General features: G+C 43.9%; 1 pseudogene; it reads right to left on the bottom strand.

The window, feature by feature from the left end:
* Positions 1-581: 581 nt before the first annotated feature.
* Positions 582-16,497, bottom strand: LOC147640011 (uncharacterized; annotated as a pseudogene).
* Positions 16,498-19,136: the final 2,639 nt, after the last annotated feature.

The following is a 19,136-nucleotide window of genomic DNA, read 5'->3' as shown; positions in this document are numbered from 1 at the left end:
TTTTTGAGGTAATTAAAGCCTTAAAACTAAAACCTTTATCACTCTAAGGAATTACGATTTTTGAAATGGAATTCATAAAAAGCTTATCTCTGTTTCATAAAAAATGAATTTCATGTCATCTCCCCATGAGCTTCTACGTCGAATTCTCTCCTTGCATAAAATCGGGCAGCAGTTCGCTTCATATTTGAAAATTTTTGGAATGCATATCACTAAATGAAGCTTCTATTACTCTCCAATTCTAACCCCTACAAGGCTCGAACAGAAGCTATAATTCCAAAGCAAGATAATCTGCAAAAAACGAGCTCTGGTTCTCTCCCCTCCCTTTTCTGCACACTTCCCCCCTTCATATGTGTGCCATCTGGTTATTTCTGATTTTTCCCACAAGGAATTCGGGCAGAATTCCTTTTGCAGCCAAAAACTCGCATTTCCCAAAATGAAAAATACGCTGCGCCCCTTTTTTAGCTTAAAATTTGGATATTCCTTTTTTTTTTTAACACTGCCTTCGTACTTTCCCCATGCAAGACGCCACCTTCCGGACTTGCGGGCTATACTGTAAACTAGCTACCTCTTAAGAGGTTCAATTAGTCCACTTCCTCCATCTTACTGCCCTCTGCATCAGCATCCTCTTCAAGAGGCGACATGTCTTCAAGAGGCGGCATGTCTGCATCAACATCTGCCGAGGCAGAAGCATCATCATCTATACTCAAGCCCAACTTTAACATCCTGTGAATCCTTCCTCCAGAGGTGTTGGGGTCCTCAAGGTTGAATCCAGAGGTAAGAAGCGCAGTTTCATGCAGTAGTTGTTGGAATTAGGGTTGCAGGAATGCACACACAACTTCAAGAAGATGAGGAAGTTTGAGCACAACATAGTAGTGTATTATGAGTGCCAAAAAATGAAAAGATCACAAGCCCTAGAAGATAATGGGCGTATATACAATGCACGGGGGAAAAAACCTCCTAGTGAGGGAAAAAGTGCCCCGGCGGTCCTAAGTGTGTTCACACACATCACTACTATAATATGGTAACAAATCCCCCCTGGAGTGATGCGGTGAACAAGAGCTAGCACTCATGTATAGGGAAGTGTCTAGCTATGTGGACGAATCCACAAAAGGGAGTAAGCCCAAAGCTTTGCGAAAAGCTTCGAACTTCTCACGAGGCAGAGCCTTTGTGAAAAGGTCTGCAAGGTTATCCTGTGTTGGCACATAAGCCAAACTGATCTCTCCTGCAGAGAGTCTCTCCCTGACATAATGGTAGTGCACCTCAATGTGCTTCGTACGAGCATGGAACACTGGGTTCCGCGCAACTGCCAATGCGCTCTGACTGTCAGTGAAGATGGTGGTGGCAGATGGCTGCCCAACACCCAAATCAGCCATAAGGCGTCTGAGCCACACACACTCAACCGTAGCTGTGAAAGCTGCCCTGTACTCAGCTTCACAACTAGAAGTGGCCACAGTAGGCTGCTTCTTACTCAACCATGATATGCATGAGCTTCCAAGCATGAAGCAAAAACCACTCGTGGACACGCGTGTGTCAAAACAACCAGCCCAGTCAGAATCTGAAAAAGCATGTAAATCTGGCGGCAATGATCCCCCCTTGGGATAAAACAACCCAAGATGCCGAGTACCACTCAAATAGCGAAAGATACGCTTCACTGCCTGCCAATGCTTAATGCCTGGGCTATGCATAAATCTGCTCACCTGTGAGACTGCAAACTGAATGTCTGGCCTCGTAATGCATACATAAATGAGGCAACCAACAGCTGTCTGATAGAGTGTGACATCAAAGTGATCTCCAGCATCATGAAGACTCAACTTCAAACCTGTCTCCATTGGAGTAGCAATAGGCTTGCAGTCTTCAAGGCCAAATCTCCGCAACAATGTTTCAATATATTTTGTCTGACACAAAGGAATACCTCCATCACACTGCTTAAATTGTATCCCCAAATAATGATGCAAATGCCCCAAATCTGACATCTCAAAAGAGGCATTCAAATCAGCCTTAAAATCAGCAATATGACTCTCATTTGGTCCTGTGAGCAGCATGTCATCGACATAGAGAGCAATGATTAGATGTACACCATCCACACGTTTAACATACAAAGTGCTTTCTGTTGGACTATTCTGAAACCCATGTGCAGTCAAATATGCATGTATTTTTTCATACCAAGCTCGTGGAGCTTGCTTTAAACCATATAAAGCCCTTTTTAACCTGCACACTTTGTTTTCCTGCCCTCTTTGAACAAAACCACGAGGCTGCGATACATACACCTCCTCATGCAAATCTCCATTTAAGAACGCAGTCTTTATGTCCAGCTGATGTACATTCCAACCATTATGAGCTGCTAATGCACAGATGCTACGAACAGTGGTCATACGACATGTGGAAGCAAAAGTCTCATCAAAATCAATGCCCTTCTCTTGAGCATAACCTTTTGCAACAAGCCTAGCCTTATGGCGATCCACTGTGCCATCAGGCTTACGCTTCAATTTGTAAACCCACTTAGTGCCAATGGCCTTCTTGCCAGGGGGCAAGTCACATAAAGACCATGTACCATTCTTCATAATAGCATCGTATTCTGCTTGCATAGCAGCCATCCAATTTTCTGAACTTTGTGCCTCATCAAATGAAACAGGCTCACTTTCATCGCACATACTAGAAACAGCCAATGCATAACAATCTGACGCATAAGAGGCACCATGAGAGCCAGAACGAGTGCGACTAGACAAAGGGGCATCCAACTTGCTGTCACGCAAAGTCTGCACCAGCCATCTAGGCATATTCCTAGAGCCCTCAATCTCTTGTCTCTCATCCTCAAGTGCATCATGCACATCTGCATCAGATATAGGCTGATCTGTGCCATCATTTAAAACCTGCATAGGCTGAAAAACTGCCTCATGAGATATTGCACTTGACTGTGCACCACTGAAAAGAGGCAACAATGTATCATAGACATCACGTGAGCTGATATCTGTCTCCTTAGTACATGAAACCAAGGGCTGAACTGCATCTTCCACAAATACAACATCACGGCTAACCAAAATGCGCTTTGTCTGTGGATGATACAAACGATAGCCTTTGCTCTCAGCACTATATCCAACAAAAATACATTTGACAGCTTTGTCATCCAATTTTCTGCGATGTTGCACAGGCACTAATGCATATGCCAGGCAACCAAAAACACGTAAATGGCCAACAGATGGCTTGCGGCTATGCCATGCCTCATATGGAGTGACAACCTGTAATGCTTTGGTGGGACACCTGTTTAGTACATAAGTGGCACACATGACAGCCTCAAGCCAAAAACCATGTGGTAGACTTTGACTCTTAACCATACATCTTGCCATTTCCATGAGAGACCTGTTTTTTCTCTCAGCCACACCATTTTGCTGTGGTGTATACGGCACTGTACATTGGTGTTTTATCCCACGCTCAGCCAGAAATGCATTAAATTCTGAAGACATATACTCCCCCCCTCGATCTGAACGGAGGGTGCCCATCTTACTTTATGACACATTTTCAGCCATAACCAAAAACTGTTTGAAGCACAAAAACACTTCGGACTTTGCCTTCAAAGGATATACCCATGCATGCCTGGTAAAATCATCAATGAAAGTCACGAAGTAAAGGTAGTTTCCAAATGATGGAGTTTGCATGGGACCACAAACATCACTGTGAACAAGCTGCAATCTGCGTTCAGCTCTCACTGATCCATCTTTGGGAAAGGAAGCATGCTGCATTTTACCCAATATGCAGCCCTCACAAACATGCTTGACAGGTGCCTCAAGCTTAGGCAAAGAAGACACCATTTCAGATTTCTGCAGGCGCAGCAAACTTGCAAAATTCAGATGACCAAAACGTGCATGCCACAGTTTTGCATCTGAAATAGCCTGCGTATCCATAATAGCACATGCTGAATCCTCTACACATTTGCCATCCATATTGAGCTTATACAGCCCTCGACATAGTGAACCAGATGCTACAATGATGTCACCACAAGAGAGATCATGAACAGTACATCTGTCATCCACAAATTTTACAACCAAACCTGTTTTGGCAAATGCGGAGACTGACAGCAGATTCTTTTTGATCCCTGGCACATACAATGCATCAAAAAGTGTAAAGGTGTTGCCATTTGCAACATTCAGCACAATCTGTCCAACTCCTTCAACGGGATAAGAGGAGTTATTGGCACAAGTGACAGTATTCCCTGTGGGAGCAGACTCAAGGAAAGTGAATAAACTGCGCTGCGAGGTGATATGCTTAGTGGCACCACTGTCAAAGTACCATACATCTGAATCTACTGCAGACATACATGTGTCATGCAAAGATGGGTCATAACTGCACTGCGCATTGAATGCCCATTCTGTATCTAGCACAACATTAGCAGATTCATTGTTAGAAGGAGAGGCATCTGCAACAGCCATACCAGCCTCTTTCTTCTTAGCCTCTTTCGCAGCCAGCTTAGGACACGCTTTGATGACATGATCATTTCCCTTACAGTACTTGCAAAATGTCTTCTGTTTGTCACCCTTCTTCTCATCTTTGTCTTCCTTCTTTGGTTGCGCAGCATTTGCAGATTTCTGCTTACTAGAAGAAAAGCCAGCTTTACCTTTCCCGCTTCTCTGACTAGCAACGAAAGCTTGATCTGCGACACGCATAATATTCCTGTTTTGCCTTGACTGGTCTTCTTGCAGCAAAACAGAAACTAACTCCTCAAATGATAAGGCATTGGGATTGCCTTTCATCATCAAGCGAAGAGTGGAAGCAAAACCCTGATAAGAATCTGGTAGACCATTCAAAACAGTCTGCACAAGTGAACTGTCTGACAGGATTTCATCTGCAGAAATGAGCTGCTCTTTGAAATCCTTGATCTTTGTCAAAAAGCTATCCATAGAATCACCTTCGTTCATATGCTCACTCTCCAACTGTTTTCGGAGATAAGCAACACGAGCCTCATTTCTTGCCTGATACAATGTGGCAAGTACATCCCAAGCATCCTTAGAAGTCCTGCAGGAGCGAATATGTGGGATAATGGTACGTTTGACAGACAGCGCAATCAAGGCATGAGCCTGCGCATCTCTACCATCCCAACGAATCTGCTCTGCTGAAAGTGGTGGTTCTCGAACAGCTGCTACAGCACTTGTGCCTGCACCATCATCAACAATACCTGTTTCTGATGTATTTGCAGCATTCCCAGCCACAATAGGACGTGCATCAATACCCTGCACAATGTTCCATAACCCCTTTGCTACCAATACATGTCGCATCATATATGCCCACAATGGATAGTTGGTGCCATCCAACTTATCCTCAGCAGCCAACATGCGGAATACATCATTGTTGTCAGCCATGGCCAATGACTGTACTACTAGATGTAAATGCTGTCTGTAAGAGGTAAACCTGTATAAAATCGACCTGTGCTATGTAGCACAGCCCAAAACAGACGAATGGGCACCTGTCCTGCAGATTTTAATCTTGACAGAAAATCTGCACAGTAGGACGATTTTGCCTGCGCAGTACTTGGAATGCAAAAACAGAGGGCGAAATGACTTCAGATCAAAATTCTGAAACGAACAAGCCCTACGGGCTTTCCCACGGCATATACTAACCTGCAGACGCTCGTGAAACCTCGTCGCAATCGGAGGAGATGAAGCGGCAGGTGCCGGTGATGCTGCCCAGGAGGAGGAAGCCTGCTCTGATACCAATTGTTGGAATTAGGGTTGCAGGAATGCACACACAACTTCAAGAAGATGAGGAAGTTTGAGCACAACACAGTAGTGTATTATGAGTGCCAAAAAATGAAAAGATCACAAGCCCTAGAAGATAATGGGCGTATATACAATGCACGGGGGAAAAAACCTCCTAGTGAGGGAAAAAGTGCCCCGGCGGTCCTAAGTGTGTTCACACACATCACTACTATAATATGGTAACAGTAGTAGGACCAAATCTTTCACAGACTTATCATTCTTATCAGCTTCAGACCTCTTTCTAAGCTCTTCCATTATTGAATTATCAGGATTGATCTCCACATTGTCTTCTTGCTGGACATACCGGACATGCTACTATCGCGCAAGGCCTGCGCCTTCATAATTCGCTCCATGTTGGCTATCCAGCCATACTCTCCTGTCACTAAGCAGCATGGAGAGTCAACAATGCGGTCTGACACTATAACTTTCTCCACACGGTCGCCAAGAATATCCTTAATCACTTTGCACAAGCCTTCAAATGCAGCCTTCTTTTCCTCCTTCTTCGTCTTCTCTTCATCAGACTCCTCAAGCTTCAGACCCTCTTTAGTTGCAGACACAAGTTTCTTACCATCATACTCCTTAAGCTGTCCAACTGCATATTCATCAATTGCATCAACCAAAAAGAGTACCTCATAGCCCTTTTTCTTCAGACGCTCAAGGATAGGAGAATTTTCCACAGCCTTCTTACTTTCGCCCGTGATGTAATAGATGTCACTCTGCCCATCCTTCACACGTGTAACATAGTCTTTAAAACTAGTCATATCGTTCACCACTTTTAGTAGAATGATAACGTAGTAGGTCGGCAAGCTTTGCCCTGTTGGAACTATCCTCATGGATTCCAAGTTTAATGTTCTTTCCAAAAGACTCATAAAACTTGTCAAAATCCTCCTTGTTCTCTGCAATCTCTGTAAACAGCTCGACACACTTCTTAACAAGATTTTTCCTTATAACCTTCAGGATCTTGTTTTGCTGCAGCATCTCACGGGAGATGTTCAGGGGCAAATCTTCTGAATCAACCACACCTTTGACAAAGCCAAGGTACTCGGGAATCAACTCCTCACTCGCTTCCCCCAGTAACTACTCTTGCCATCTTTGCAGCTGTTGATGTTCTCAAAGCCTCTTTTTGAAGCTCTTCCTTTAAGCTCTTAATACTTAGAAGATCTGCCTCATATTGTGCAAGGACGAGCTCACAAGTCTTCAGCTCTTCTTATTGAACCTCATTTACAATATGAACATATGTACATAGGCATCATAAAATGACTCAAGTCATGGCACTTAATCCCATGCATCTAGATTTATATTTAATGGCCTCACATGCATGGTTTCACACCATAGACGTGCCATGGCACGACATCCGCCCCCTCTAAACCTGCACATCCTCTGGTATGTGCCAAATCATCATCAAGATCCACATATATCTGGATGTCGTCTTCATCTTCTACATTACCAGGAAGATCATCCTCTTCCTCTTCAACCATATCCATGCTATCACTATCAAGCCTCTCATCTTGAGTCTCCTGCGAATCAAAAGGATCACTGTCATGCCTTCTTTTAAACATCTTGATCCTTTTGCCTGCTACAAGATTCTTTATCTCTGTTCCATCAAGCTCACACAGGGTATACGTGGCATTTCCATGCACATGCTTGACAATGTAAGGGCCAAACCATCTTTTTGCAAACTTCCTTTGCACAGTGAACTGGTTGTCAAGACTACTATCATACATTAGGACCCAATCACCTTCTTCAATGGGTTTTGGCCGGAGTCTGTGTCTTCTATCAAATCTTTCTTTATTTTTCAACCTTGCATCTTTCAAACGAGCTTTAGCAAGCTCTACATCTTCAGGCCTTCTCTCCAACTGCCTCATTCACAATGCAAGGAGGTCTTCCCTGTTCAATTCTTCCACCCAGGGTAATACACTCCAAGTTGGAACTTCTTCTTCAACTGGCATTACCGGCTTCTGACCATAAATTAATTCTGCAGGCATGTATCCTGTCACTGAGCTATGAGTTGTACGGTTAGCCCATAAAGCATATGGTAGCAGCCTTTGCCACTCCCGCATTCTTCCTCTGCATGCCTTAGCCAAAGCTTTAATGATTGGAGGATGTCCTCGCTCGCTTTTACCATTGCCCTCAGGGTTGTAAGCACATGTTAGGACCAATCTGATGCCAATTCTAGAAAAGAATTCCCTTGCTTCTTCAACATCTAGCTCACCCCTGTCAGCTGTTATTTTCCCAACACAACCATACTGGCAAATCACATCTTCCAAGAGAAATTTGCATATTGTTTCTGTGCTCTTTGTTCTAAGAGCACGCCCTTCCACCTGATTTGTCAGGTCTCCTCTTGCAAGTACTACGTACCGCATCTGCCAGATTCCCAAGGGCATTGTAACTAGATCCACTACCCATTTGTAGTGCATGGCAGGTGGGTAGGTTGGTTGCAGGCCATCACGATGTCGCACATTCGAGTACATTTGACATACCATGCATGTTTCCACATATTGGGATACATCCTTGTACATTCCTTTCCACCAATATCTTTCCTTTATTTTGGTAAAGGTGGCCCACACACTTCGATGTCTAGCCCAGAGACTCTCATGGAATTCTTTCATGAGCTTCCCTTGAGTCTCTTTATCACATATAACTCTCTGTGGCATAGCATTCCTCTGCTTAGGATGCTTCCACAGGTATCCATTCTTTAGAAAATACCCATATGCCTTTCTGCGGATCCTCTTGAATTCTAAGTTAGACCAATTTTCTTGCCTTGTCAAGGTACTCAAGTATTGGCCAATAAGCAACCAATCTCCTTCATACATTTCCTCAGTAAAAGACTCAAGTGCATTTGATAAGCAAGCATGGTCCCCTTTTGCATGTGCAGTAGTATAGAACTTTGTGCCTACATCATCAATGTCACTAATCGTCCCTTCTTCATCTTCATACCTGGCTCTTGATAGCATATCTGCAAACTGGGTTATCCTTCCCTGCAATATGCTCAAACTCGGGATTTAGAGACTTGATATAGGCAATCCACCTGAGCATAGCGATATCTGGAGTGGTGCAGCTTGCAATCATCCCAAGGAGTGGCAAGTAGTCAGTTTCCACAAGCACGGATGCCCCAATGAGATATTCTTTTTCACATTTTAAGGCAGTGACTACTCCCCATAACTCCCTCTTGATCTGCGGATAATTTCATTGGCGAATGCTTAGTACCTTTGCTCCAAACCTGATTACATACCTGTGATCATCCTCATCATCTTGCCCTACTGCCCATCCTATCCCAGTAGGACAAGTATCAACTGTTACAATCACAGGCCTGCCACACTCATAATCTACCTTCCTTAGAGTAGGTGATGTTTGGAGCAGACATTTCAGCTTCCGCATAGCTTTAATATGTGCAACATTCCATAAAAATCTCTGATTTTTCCTCAAAAGTTGGTAGAGAGGATCTGCTACATGTGCATAATGTGGGATCCATATAACATAAAAGACACATGCACCAAGAAATCTCCTCACCTCTGTAACATTAATGCATATCTCTTTCATTCTTTGTATTGCATCTATCTTGGCTGGACAAGGTCGGCGTCCATTAGTATTACAAAGATGCCCCACGATTAGTACTTCACCAACCCCAAACACTGATTTCATTCCAGACAAAGTAAGATTCACCTCTTCAAGCCTGGATAGGATTTTGTCACAATCTTTTATATGATTTGCCACAAATTTGCGGCACCCCTTCAAATCCAAATCCCCATCTTTATCTTTCTCATCACAGCCTTTTATGGGCACATCATCCAGAAAAGGCATAGTTATTTGTGGAATGAAGTCTTGCAAGACTTTATTCATACCATTCATCATATGTGCCATTGAGTTGGTGGCTCCCTGTGGTAAGGTGCACATCCTTACCAAACCCAAAGGAGTTTTCATTGTGGTCAAGTCCCTGCTTTGTATATCCAGCTGGAACTAATCATATCCCGAATACAGATCACCCATAGAGTATATAGCTTTCCCTGCAAATGCTTTTGCAAACTTGTCCACAATCGGACCTGCTCCCACATTCTTGATTGTGACCTTGTTTACAGGTTGCATGTCTTGAATGAAGCGCAATGCTCCATTTTTCTTTGGCACGGTAAACCATCTGTTGGAGTATGGAGCGCATGATGGCTCCAAAATTCCCATCCTGATCTTTTCTTTTAGTAATTCCATCAACTTTGGCAAGAGAGCTTTTGGTACTGGAATCGGCCGCCGCAGGTTCCAGGGCACATGTGGAACAATGAAGATCACCATTGGCGCTATTATGCTTGGATCAACACAGCCTATCTCATGCGGCTGAAAAGCAAAGGCCTTCCCATGTTTTACAAGCATCTCCTCAAAGCATTCCTTTTCAACTGGTAACAGGAAATCCTTGTCACCAATCTTCAGCTCTTTTAGGGTTTCCTGTGTAAACTTATGCCCAATTTTCTTCGGATCTCTGAGATTCGGTTGCATAGAGGCTTCATCTATTTTCTCCTTGCTTTTTGGTGGCAAGGGCAAGGCAACTGGTTTCACCTTCTTTGCAACCGTTTTATACTTTGTATCAACACGAGCATCCATCTCACAATACATGGTTTTTACATTCCATTCCCTCAAATTCCCGGATTATATCATACATCCCCACAGATGACACTTTTACCATCTCATTTCCACCCTGTAAGCATGCGCTTTCCATGGCAGAAAGCTCATCCATAGTATCCACAAATGACACCTCGTCAAGCACACCTGAAATAAACTCATTTTTCTCCAAAAGACCACACTACTCAAGACTTTTTTGTACATTTCGTACATATCGACGTATACCACGCTTCAAATCCTTGCTTTTTACAAAGACTATTGACCCATAGCTAGAGAATCTCTGAAAGTTTGCTGAAAAGTTATTTACATTGATTGAGTCCTGCGAGAACTCATTGCCCCTTGTACCATTGCAATCCCGCTTTACAATGGCACCTGGCCAAAATTCCTCATCTCCCTGTAGTTCATGAATTCTCTGTTTATCTTTGGGAGTGACTGTTCTCGAAGAGACTCGCGGTTCCTTTCATGGTTAATGCAAACTGTCAAGAACTGAACAGCTTTCTTGCCATCTTTACTCCTTATTCTTGCATATGCTGAGCCATCATCTAAGACTTTTGTCTCCATCCTCACAGCTATAATATAGGGTTGCCCAAGGATGAGGGGATACGATGACATCTTCTGGACAAAGAAGTTCTGATCATCTTTCACATCCCCTATAGTTATCCTTACATTTGGACAGGCTGCATAGAGCTCTCCAGATGAGTTATTAGCCGCCTTAATCATCCACCCGTGATCTACATCCATTGGCCACTTACATTTGTTGTAGAGGTTTTTAGCCATAAGATTTATTTCAGACCCATGGTCGATTAGAGCGACATACGGCTCTTCCAAGTCTCCTATCTTGACAAGGGTTTCTGTGGTGGCCCTTGCCCAATGGTTCCTGGAGTAATGACTTTTTGCAAGAACTTCTTTTTCATCACCCTCATCCACAAAGCGCACTTATCGTGCCCCTCCAGTAGAGTGACTGCATTTCACCACATTCTCTCTCTCTTCCTTTTGCTGTACCTGTACTCCATGAGTCTTGGAAGTGCTTGTCCCCTGTGATGGAATAGATTCAATTATGGACTGCCTTTTCCTTCATATAATATCAATTATCTCATCATGGAATTCTTTCTTTGCAATTCCCAAGACTTCCCCTAGTGTAAATTCCACCCTACTGTTTAGAATCCTCTCTTCTAGCACCTTTTTGAGGTCCGTTGTTTGCGGCTTCAATATCGGATTGGAGCTTGTAGAGCGGACTTTTCCCTTTACCCTTCTCCTTCTCATGCTTCATCTTTGCTGGCACTTCTTCCATTGATACTTCTTGTGGAGGCTGGTTTTGCGGCGGAGGCACATGTGATGGCCCAGGGTCCTTCTTTCCACTACCACGGGTGACCCTTTTTGATGGCTCTCCTTCCTCATTTTCCCTCTTACGCTTTTCCTCTACCTGTGCCTCATTATTCTGGCATTTTGCAATGTAGGCATGAACAGATAAAGAATCCACAGGTTCTTCCCAGCCAGTCTCAAGACGTATACAGTCTCCTACCTCATGCAAAGCTTGCTTAGTCACCTTCTTTGACGCAATTAGCTCCATTGTTGATGACCAAAAATCTTCATTCTCATAGTCTTCATCCTTCTTAGATTCCTGTTTTGATAGTCCAACTTTTAACCCATAGGTTGCTGCCTCAACCATAGAGATGGCATGGCTAGCAGCCATATCCTCAACCAGCTTTTTCATCCCTCCTTTCCCAAAGTTTGTGCTTAACGGAAGACCAGCCATATCCTCAACCAGCTTTTTCATCCCTCCTTTCCCAAAGTTTGTGCTAGCAGCCATATCCTCAACTAGCTTTTTCATCCCTCCTTTCCCAAAGTTTGTGCTTAACGGAAGACCAGTCTCTGTAAGGTGGATTTTTCCATCTTTGAAAAATACAAGTTGGTTTTTGAGGGCTTCCTTATAGCTAGCACAGTCTTTCTTCGCGTGTTCTGGGTCATCACACCATATACATCTGAATGTAAACCCTTCTTTGCTTTGAGGCCTTTGCATAGAAGCCTGCCCTAATGGTAGCCCTTTTTTCTCAATCCTGGACATCTTCAGTTTTAGGTCTCGCATGCCCTTAATAAGCTCATCCATCGGCCCTTCTACCTTTGGGATTGCAGCAGCAGGTTTTGGTAGATTCTCAGGGGTAACAGTTATAGGAGTTGCCGAGCTCATCACCATTTTATCCCTTCTTCGCTACCGCTTTGCTAGCATGGTGACCGCATCCTCAACATCATTCCAATCATTCTTTAACCCCTGCTCTGTATCCTTATCCTCAAGGAGAATTTCCAGTTTTTCTTGGAGATCTTTCCCAGCTGCTTGTAAGAAGAGCTCTGTTTTTTCCCTGTCTAAGGTTGTGCGCTCTATCCTTGACAGCTGGGCATAGCGCTTCTCAAACTCTCTTAGCAACTCTGTGTGGCAGAAATTCCAATTTTGTGTTTTGTAACCCACTCCAAGAAAGTTCGCTTGGTCACCCGCTCAGAATCCTCCATGAAATAATCATCCTTCAAAGCAAGCTTGAACTCCTCCCAATTTCTGCCACCATGTGCTGCCTGTAATCCTCTTATGCGCTCTCTTATTTCGGGAACACATACCAGCTCAAAGCTTCGAACCATATCCTCCTCAGTCACCCTGTTTAGCTCCATTTCCTTTGTGTAATTGCGCAGGTACTTTGTGATGTCTTTACCATCAAATTGATCCACCTTCTTCATGATTGACTGCAGTGCTTTAGTCGTGGAAATTTGCCCCCTCTCGGTCGCTTGCTGCTATTGCATATACATAGTAAACATCTGAAACATTTGCATAACCCCGGGGTCAAAATGAACCCCCTGTCCCTCAGGATTCTCAGCCAAAACTTGCAGTGTGAATTAACTCTCACCCCAGCAGTTTCACGTCGGGTTCACCAAAGCTGTCGTGACGTGGGCGGTATTGCTGGGCAAGTGTGAGACTTCTGGCTGTGAGAGTCGTTTCAAATCCCAGTAAGGAAACATAATATATATCTCTTCAAGGGGCATAAGACATCTCCATTTTGGATGACATGTACATGTGCCAATTCACTTCAAAACATCCCCAAATTCAACTTGATGATTGCACATAAGTTATGTGTCAAGAGCATGACCAGTTCCAAGCATAGATCTCCTGACCCTTTATCCAAGTGCCTCATACATAACACATGTAGGCACAACACAATCTTCAAAAGATTTCCACATACATGTGATCATTCACATCACATATTTCATATATTGCCAACATCACCATTTCAAGATGACTCTTGATCTCATGAAAACGTGCTTTCAGATTCCAACAACTCACAAAAGCAAAAATAACATATGGCGTATATACATCATCATGTAATTTCCAAAAGCTTCATGTTCACAAAACTAAAATCCAATCAACCATTCTCTTACAAGGTTCCAGAATCAAAACCACCTTGAACTTTGGAACATTCAAACTCCAAAACTCTCAAATTCAAGAAAAACTCTCCAATCTCTAAGGCCATAAGCATTAAGGCTTTTACCAAGAGTTTTTATTTTTGAGGTAATTAAAGCCTTAAAACTACAACCTTTATCACTCTAAGGAATTACGATTTTTGAAATCGAATTCATAAAAAGCTTATCTCTGTTTCATAAAAAACGAATTTCATGTCATCTCCATGAGCTTCTACGCCGAATTCTCTCCTTGCATAAAATTGGGCAGCAGTTCGCTTCATATTTGAAAATTTTTGGAATGCATATCACTAAATGAAGCTTCTATTACTCTCCAATTCTAACCCCTACAAGGCTCGAACAGAAGCTATAATTCCAAAGCAAGATAATCTGCAAAAAAGAGCTCTGGTTCTCTCCCCTCCCTTTTCTGCACACTTCACCCCTTCATATGTGTGCCGTCTGGTTATTTCTGATTTTTCCCGCAAGGAATTCGGGCAGAATTCCTTTTGCAGCCAAAAACTCGCATTTCCCAAAATGAAAAATACGCTGCGTCCCTTTTTTAGCTTAAAATTCGGATATTCCTTTTTTTTTTAAAAAAACACTGCCTTCATACTTTCCCCATGCAAGACGCCACCTTCCTGACCTGCGGGCTATACTGTAAACCAGCTAAGTCATGGCACTTAATCCCATGCATCTAGATTTATATTTAATGGCCTCACATGCATGGTTTCACACCATAGACGTGCCATGGCACGACAGCGGACAGAATCGAGGGAGGGGGCACACCTTCGAACACTCTGAAGTTGGTCTTGGAGTGGTTTATTTGCGAACCACTGGCAAGGCACAAGGTTTCAAGGCAGGTCATGAAGTGGGCAACAGTTTGCACTTCATTCCGAAGCAGCACATTAGTGTCATCAGCAAAAAGCTACAGGCATAAAGGATCCGCCCTGTTTGGAATCTCAATACCCTTGATATTATTGTTGGTTAATTTCTTGTTAACAAGCCACCCCAGGGCATCCGCAACAATAGCAAAAAGAAGGGGGGAAAGGGGACATCCTTGCCTTATAGATTTCCTAAGAGGAAAGGCATCAGTGAGAGACCCATTAACTGCCACCTTGGAAGAAGCATTCCCCAGTAAGGTTTGAACATACTTTATGAATTTCCTATTGAGGCCAATATCTTGAAGGGATTGGAAGAGGAAGGACCAGTCAATTCTATCATAGGCTTTATCAAAGTCTATTTTGAGGAAGATGTAATTCTGGCCAGAGTTTTCAGCATGCTCCATACCCTCCCAAAGACTAATGATAGCATCTAGAATATACCTTCCCTTAATGAAGCCCTTTTGCTCCTTGAGGATCCACTCATCCATATAGGGGTTGATTCTGCTAGTCAGGATATGAGCAAAAACTTTGTAAAGGGACGAGAGACATGTTATGGGTCCCCGGTTTCCTAGATCTTCTTTCTCATCTTTTTTGTGAATCAGCTTGATAACCCCCATATTGGTCCTTTCAGTTAAACCTCCCTTCTTCATGGCTTCTCTCCAGATGTTAAGGATGTGAGGGGTCAGATCGTCTTTGAAAGCAAGAAAGAATTCATTTGGAATCCCATCTTCACCTGGAGATTTACTCTTTTTGAGATGAGAGATAGCCTCCTTGACCTCCTTTTCAGAGAAGGGGGAGTCTAGCTTGAGAGCTAAAGAGGGGTTAACAACCTTTTTCCTTATGCGGGCAATCTTGGCCCTAGCAGCAGAAACTTCCTGAGAGGGAGGAAGAGCTGTGGAGAACAAGTTAAAAAAGTGATCCTTGATAACTTGCAAGTTTTCCACATCATCTAAAGCTGGATGACCATTGGGCTTCTTGACCATAGGAATGAGATCTCTACCTTTTTTCCTTTTAAGGAGAGCAAACATCTTAGGGTGAGGTGTGTCAATTTTCTCAGCCCAGACCTCTCTGTACCACAATCTTGTGGCCTTAGCAGCCAACAACTCCTCAAGTCTGAGTTGATTCTTTAGCTCAATCAAAGAGTGGTCTAAAACACAATTTTTAGACAGATAAATGTCCTGGATCTGGTTCCTGATCTAAACTCTATGATTCAAACGGATCGTAGAAACTTTCAACTTATACTCCTTGCAAATAGAATGAACCTTATTAACCAGACATTCCCATCCTTTGGAAGGGGATGAGAAATGATTGAAGGCATCAGCAATGGAGACTTTAATCATCTGTTGGATACACGGGAGACGGAAGAGGAAGGGGTCAAGATGGGGCCATCCAGCCCTTCCTTTGGCCTGGCCTAAAGAAAGATTACAGATCAGAGGGAGGTGATCTGAGATGGTTAGGGAGGAGTCAATGTTACATTTGGTTTTTAAGAACATATCAATCAGGCTGCCCGAGGCATAAAGTTTGTCCAATCTGGCAGCTCTGTGATAGAAGCCTTTTTTATTATTAGACCAGGAGAATCCTGTTTTCATTGAAAGGTCAGAGAGGTCTTTCTCCACCTTCAACACGTCCCATTTAACCTTTTCATGACCACTGATGGTACTGCCCAGAAATCTACTTCTGTCCCCCTGGGCCTCTACCATGTTAAAGTCACCAATGAGCAAGATGGGTCCCACAACCTGAGTGATAGACTGCCAGGTTGCAGCTCTCAAGCTGGCCAAGCAGGGGGCATACACAGAAACCAAAGTGAAGTTGAAAGGGTTGCCCATCCTAACAGCGGTCCAGCAATGGTTAACATCAGACCAAGCATCTAAAATGGCATGCTCCCACTTCATGTGGATGCCAATATAGCTGCCCCACCTTTCCCTGAGTGATGATTGGTAAAAAACCATCGAGCATTTCTAGAGATTTTTTGAAGGTTCATGTGCAGCTGAGGACCCCCGATTTTGAGCTCTTGCAGGCTGAGAAGGTCAAATTCAAAAGTTAAGTCCCTTAACCACATATTGATGGCCACAGTCCTTTCCGGGTTCGTGAGCCCCTTACAGTTAAAGGAGAGCAGGTTAATAGAATTCATTTTTTACTGGTTTTGGAAGGTTTCCCCGCAGACACAGAGGTTCTTAGGGCATCTTGACTTTTTTCCTTTTTCCTCTTCATTTTTGAACCCAAAAGAAGGGGAGAGAAGTCATCCTCCTCGTGATGTTTCATAGGTGAGAGGGACATCCTCTTCATCAAAGAAGCATCTTCTTCATCTAGTTGGGCTTTTAAAACCTCATCGATACGTTGAGTTTTGTCAATGAAATCCTCATCTGATTCCATAGGGGAATCAAGATCTTGACTAAAGATCACACGGTCCTTGTTGGGGACCCTTCCCGGGGAGGGTTGTTCAGCCCCTATAAGGGCTAAGCTAATAGCCTCTTTGGCCTGAAATTGCATTTCTAGACCATCTTGCACCTCTGCTAGGAGGGGGGAAAATCTGTTGGCTGGGATATGCCAATTAGATTTATTGTTTTTAAACTTGGACACATGTTTTTTCTGGGGCAGGACAAAAGCCTCCTCTTTGGCTGGGGTTTTATCACTAGTAGCTGGTTGATGGAGATCAGGGCAGTCCTTGATAAGATGCCCTTGCGTATTACAATTAAAACAGGCATTCGGGAGGTTCTTATAGGTCAGAGTTTGCTCATAAATAATTTGGCCCTCTTTGTTTTTCAAGGGGACTTTCTCTTTGAGGGATTTGGCGGTGTCTACCTCAATAAGCATTTGATGCGCCCATTGAGGATTGACAACTTGAAAAGGTTTTTGTCCTAGAACCTTTCCTACAGAACCCCCAATCCTCTTAGCCCATATGGAATACTTAGTAGGCATATCTGTAAATTCCACCCAGACAGGGATTTTGGTGGGTTTGGGGCCTTTGGGATCAAAGGAATCATACCATCTAAAGAAAGAAAGGGGGGTGTTTTTGATTATCCACTGTCCGCTGCTTCTTCTGTTGATAACAGAAGAAGCACTTACCGGGTCTTCAAACTGGAACATATAGTAAGCATTAGGAAGATGTTGAACAGAGGCTACTTTAATCCCCTTCTATTCCCAATTTGATTTAATCCAGAATTTCAGGGTGTCAACCGGGGGTCCCGCCCCTTGACAGAGTCCTATCAAAGCGTGTGATGACAGGTGGTCCTGCCATGCTGCCAATTCCTCGTCATCGCATATGACAGCACCATCAGCAGCATCAACATCAAAATCACCAGTTTTTTCCTCAAGAGTTGGGTTCTGCGAGCGACAGATTAATCAGTGGATTTTCAATAGACTTGGGGGGTAGAGATGAAACAACATGACCTGATAACGCCCGTGAGCCTGACGGAAGATGCGGACAGCTTCCACGAACGAAGTCGCGTGACCCGAGAGAGCATGACCAAGATGCCCCTGAGGGGGGCCGTCAAGATGGGACCCCCGAGTTCCTTCAGCTTCACCCAGGCCTCTCGATCCGTTATGATGACGGAGGAGAGGAGCAGATGACTTGGGTGTGGTGAGCGAACCACCGAGGGGCCTTATTGGCACTTGATGCAGGACCAAGGACGAAGGACCAGCTCCTTCACGTGCGGAATGCGAGGTCGAAGAGGCTCCAGCAAGAACGATGTCCTGTAGAGACATCTTAGCACAGCGTTCCCCCCTCTCGGGGGGGGAGGGGGTAGAGCGAAGAGATGTTCAGCAGGAAGGTCGGAAAGGGGAAGTAGGGCAGGGGAGATGTGAGCTTTGCATGCAAAGGGGGGGTGCATGGGAGACACCTGGTCGCTAGCAGCGGCTACGCGTCGCTCATGCAACGGTTCTCTCTTCTCTTGACCCTTTAGCTTTCTCGCTCTACTTTCTGGGTCCACTTCAATAGCCTTGAACCTGCAACTCTATGCGGCCCGAGTGAACTGCGTTGGGCTATGCTATAACTGTAGCCTCTCAGTGAGTCCCAATGCCCACAGGCCACCATATTTCTCACTCTGCGTACGCTGATTGCTCACTGCTGTAGCCATACATGCACACACCTATCCGTGTAGCTACACACACTGCCGGGCTACTCTCTCATGATGCCGGGATACTCTCTCATGAGTCCTGACTCCTACTCTTGGATTACACTCTATCACTCTCTACCATTCGAAAGTATCTCTCTCGTGTGAAAAGATGCAAGGAAGGAGAGAGCTTGAGTTCTTTTGCAAGCACACACACACATACAAACCCTAGAAAGAGAACACACAAGGTGAGAGGTTGAAAATTGTTCTTCTTCTTTCATAACAAAAGGGTTCTAACAAAGATAAGAAAAATACAACATAAGTACTAAAGTACTATGTACATGCGGTCCATAATGTGAACACACTAAGTGGAGTAGGTAGGTGTGGACTAGTCGGTGTAGTCTAGCTATAGA

The sequence above is a fragment of the Cibotium barometz genome, chromosome 3 (genome assembly GCF_041138505.1).
Source record: "Cibotium barometz isolate CiBa-2024 chromosome 3, ASM4113850v1, whole genome shotgun sequence".
NCBI classification, from domain to species: Eukaryota; Viridiplantae; Streptophyta; class Polypodiopsida; order Cyatheales; family Cibotiaceae; genus Cibotium; species Cibotium barometz.
The sequence above is the reverse complement of the archived record's forward strand: the minus strand, read 5'-3'. Positions and strand labels throughout refer to the sequence as shown.